This window comes from Akebia trifoliata, chromosome 9, assembly GCF_017979445.1.
Source record: "Akebia trifoliata isolate Shusen 1 chromosome 9, ASM1797944v1, whole genome shotgun sequence".
NCBI classification, from domain to species: Eukaryota; Viridiplantae; Streptophyta; class Magnoliopsida; order Ranunculales; family Lardizabalaceae; genus Akebia; species Akebia trifoliata.
In genome coordinates this window covers 18,033,555-18,038,325 of record NC_141383.1, presented here as the reverse complement: position 1 = coordinate 18,038,325, position 4,771 = coordinate 18,033,555, and the positions used below count along the sequence as shown (strand labels likewise).

Genomic DNA, 4,771 nt, shown 5'->3' with positions numbered 1-4,771 from the left:
TTGGGACAACAAATTGAATGTTTGATTGAAATAATTTCATCAAGGACGAGTGCGAGTAATGCAACACCCCCACCACCACCTACACAACCTGATAGCATTAGGGAGTGTATTGATTTATCAGATGCAACAACAGAAATCATCCCTAATAGTGATCGGTATCAATTTGCACTGAAATTATTCAGTATGAAGAAATACAGACAAATGAACTCCATGTTGGGTGGTTGAATAGCGAAATAGAGGATGTTCGAGTTCATCATTCTAAATAATGTGTGATTTTAATGTGTGTGTATGTGGTTTAATGTGTTTGTGTATTGTTATCTTTCATTGATGGTTATGACTATATGTTACCCCTATGGTGGTATGACAATGCCTGTTTATTTTTTTAATGTTTTCCTTGGATTGTGTAATATGCCTTTTATGTGGTGAATGCTATTGACAATGTCCATTATGTAGTGAATGTTAAACATGTCTATTTTGTATCTATGTTATTTAAATGTTATAGTTTTAAATTAATAATTTGTAATTATGTACTTATACAGACTTATTGATTCCAATGATGATATTTTCATCCGCGATGGTATGTCCACCGATAATGATATGTCCAATAATGATGAAGTTCATGACGTGAATATCGTAGATGATGATTTATCATTAAATATTTTGGTAACAGGTGTCATTGTTGCAATACATCAATACGTTGACACCTTTATTTATAGGAAGCCACATAGAAATTCATGTTATACTAGAGCAGATTATATGCGTGAGAACATCGATACAACAACTTATTTAAGATTGAACGACATGTTTTCCTAAATTTGTGTGACATATTAGAAAGGATGAGTTTGATAAAAGATGAAAATAACATTTCAATCCAAGAACAAGTTGCAATATTTGTTTATATCATAGGTCACAATAAAAGGCATAGTGTGGCACCCCGCCGAACACTAACACAAATCCCCATGTCAGATCTCGAGGTATTATGTAACACCTCGAAATTTCGGCATGGTCTCCTCTGTTTATGTTAGCATTCCAAGGCGTTCAACCTGCACCTGATAACCGACATACAATCCTGCATACATATATAAAATATAATACTAGCGGAAGCTTATATACGTCTAATAACATACGAAAGATTAGAGTGCGGAAAAATAACTAGAATACAGGATTATACAAAATTTCTCACTCTAACAAAAATCCTAACACTCAAGACAGAATCTATAAAACTATTTGGGGGAAATTGACACCACTAGGGGGTATAGCCCTAGTACTTACCAGGTGACGAATTCTGGTTGTCTATCTGACCAACCAGATGATCCTCATTCGTACTCTATACTTGCCTCGCCAAGCTCTGAATCTGAAACTAAAAAAAATGGAGAAGGAAAGGGTGAGTAACAATGGTTACCCAGTAGGGAAACAAACAATTTCTGCCAATAACCCCTCCTAACATGAACGAATAAGCATACTGAATCATTTTAAAATAATCAAAGTTTTACAGAAGAAATTACGATTAACTGGTACATATAGTTAGGGATGAACAACTAAACATTTTAAAACTCACATTACATCGATCAGCAGTACTCACTATAACATTATCTTTTTATACAAATCTAATTGATCAAAGGGAAATAATAAACATGGATTTCATTTTATATATCAAAATAAACAACAGATACATAATACACAATGGTGGAGTATTGGAATTAGAGTGTTGGGATTCACGACTGGATCGCTCCCAGTCGGGACATGATGTTACAATTTCTCTCTGGCTTTTAGTTCCTGATTTTGTAGTTGGTCGCTGTTTACCACGTTTGGTTGACCATTTATCCAGCTCAGGCTGGCTGTTTGACGTGACCGTAAGCAATGGGTCTCTTTTCGATGTGTCAGAACGTTCGACTACTATAAATTGTAAGTGATCACTAACTAATCATCTTTGTCTATGCCTATCAGGCGTACATGTGTTTCCCAAATATACAAACCATTCGTATACGACCACATTTACATTACAAGTTCATTGGTAAAGATAGAGAGGAATAAACCCGGATTCCAGTTGTGACTCCACTCTCATACGCGTCCCATACCACGTATGAGCTTGGTGGTCCCTACCGTACATCCCAGGATAGTACACCACTCCAGATGATATAACGCACTATCCCTTCAGGCATTCACAGACTCTTTAATAGCTCACAAAATAGCTACATATATATTATTTTCATTTGAAAACAAAAGAGAAATTAACAATACAAGGTTGAGAATAGATATCCAGTTTCCTACCATGCAAGTGTGGCCACCCGGCCTAAAATAAATAACATAACGGAAACGTAAATAGCGCCTCGCGCTAACAGAAAGGAAATAAACATGCAACCAATAATATTATCCCTGGATATCTGTTCACCAACCTACACACAGCACAACAACGTAAAATGCAGACATCATCCCTCGGGTGTGACTCTGACATTTTACCGTTTCATACTCTTTTTCCCTTTTTCCAATTTTTACAATTTTCAATCTCTTCAATAAAACATCCATTTTCTGATATTCATCAACTCAAAATGAGTTCATTGAATATTAAATCACATTTTCCAACTAAAGAATTTATTTTTATCAATAATATTGAAAAAGAAAATAAATTTTATATCAAAACGGGGTCCGAGCAGTGCACAAGACCCAATTGATGGAAATAACCCGTTAAAATATCTTACCCACGTATGATTTGTTAAAAATACAATTAAACATATCAAACATGCATTTTTTGACGTGACTTTTGAAATAACAAAAGAATCCTATATTTTGGAAATACATCAAAAATTTTCAGATAAAATCCTAAATGCAATTTTCACAATCTACGATTACTAATAGAAATTGAGAGTTCCTTACAATCACTAGGCGACGGAATTGAAGCACGTGCGCGGAAATCGAGGCGAACGGTGCGGAAATCGAGATTGACCAAACTTCGAAGCGGCTGATTTTCGAAATCGGTCCGGTGGTTTTGAAGATCTCGATGTGCTCGTCTCTTCTCCCTTCTACGGCGAAAGACGGTTTGACCCCGAAATCGATGAAAACCAAGGTCGAAGTTACGAAAATCTCCGTATAAAAATACGGCTGATTTTTGACTATACGGGGTGAAAAAGGCGAGAAAACGAAAGGAATTTGGGTGGGTTATGTAGAGAATGAGGCTGCGGACGTTTCTCCCTTCTGCGTCGGAAGATGGTTTGACCCGGAAACGGACGAAATTCGAGGTCAAAGTTTCGAAATTTTCGTATCCAATTACGGCTGATTTTTTGACGATATCGGGTGAAATAGAAAGTGAAACGAAGAAAGGTTGGGTGGGTTTTGTAGATGTTGAGGCTGCGGATCTTTTTCTCTTCTGCGACGATCGTCGAAAGTGGACCGTTTGCGAGGGATCTGAGGTGGAAGATCGGAAGAAAAACGAATTTTTTTTTCTTCGTTTTATATAAGTCTCGGCTGTTTGGACGCGTTGGGGAAGATGAGAGAAAAAAAAAATTAAAAATATTATTTAAATAAAATGTGGGACGAATTCGGTATTTCGACTATTGTTTCAACCGACGATAACTTGGCCATCCGGACTCCAAAACTGACAAATGAATACTCTATTTCGCCTAATTTTTTGTTCCGGATCTAATGATGTAGTCAATTTCTACAAATTTTATCTCTAACAAAAATTTACATTTTTGGCCTAAGGTGACCCATAAACTTGATGTCGTTTTCGTTTTTGGCGATAATTCGACTTCCTGATCTCCAAAAATGACAAATAAATAGTCCATGTTGAATAATTTTTCGTTATGAACCCAATGGTATGATCAAATTTTAAAAATTATTGCTCTAATAAAAAGTCACTGTTTTAGCCTGGTCCGACCCGGTAATCGAGGATTTTACAACTTTTATATTCGGACTCGCATTTGAGCGTGCTTACAGGCTAAACTATGTTTTTCGATCATTTTGAATCTAATGGTGAGGTCAGATTCTATTAAAAATGATCAAAACAAGATCCCACAATTTTACCCTAAGTCCCACTTTCAAGATTTTTTTTTTAAATTCCACTATTTTATTTTTCCTCGAGATACAAATTAAAATTTTGGGGTGTTACACATAGGGTACTGAGGGTTACTTTAGGCATTCATTTGATACTATTAACAAATATTTTCATATAGTTCTTAGAGACTTAATTGAAATTTCAAAATTTTTTATTGTTCCTCCTAATCTCAACGAAGTCTCTATGCATATACGAACTAATGAAAGATATTGGTCATATTTCAAAGTATTTTCTTATCATTATTTATAACAATATCAAATATAATTATTTATATTTGAATTATGTAAATATAAGACTGTGTTGGGACAATCGATGGGACTCACATTAGTGTACATATCTTATTCGTGTATCAAAACAGATTTCGAGGACACAAAGGCATAACACAAAATGTTATGGCCACTTATGCTTTTGATATGATATTTACACTTGTCGTAGTTGGATGAGAAGGATTAGCTAATGATTCTCACGTGTTTCTCGATATTATTGCAAAACCATCATTATAATTTTCACATCTTCTTCCAGGTTAGTTTTTTTAAAGTAAAGATAAAATACAATATTGAAAATATCATTATTAATAAATTGTCTTTTTTTCAAGGTAAATATTATTTGGTCGACTCAGAATATCCATTGATAGAAGGTTAGATCGTACCTTACTAGGGTAAAACATATCATTTACAAGATTTTAGAAAAGAGTCAAGCCAAGAACAGATAAAAAATTAT

The 4,771-nt window shown here is 34.8% G+C and overlaps 1 long non-coding RNA gene across 1 annotated transcript; it reads right to left on the bottom strand.

The window, feature by feature from the left end:
* Positions 1-955: 955 nt before the first annotated feature.
* Positions 956-3,187, bottom strand: LOC147394475 (uncharacterized). Its single transcript, XR_015181304.1, has 3 exons — positions 2,875-3,187; positions 1,273-1,360; positions 956-1,069 (listed from the first exon to the last, which is right to left on the bottom strand). It is a non-coding gene; the product is annotated as an uncharacterized LOC147394475 (long non-coding RNA).
* Between the last annotated feature and the right edge of the window lie 1,584 nt (positions 3,188-4,771).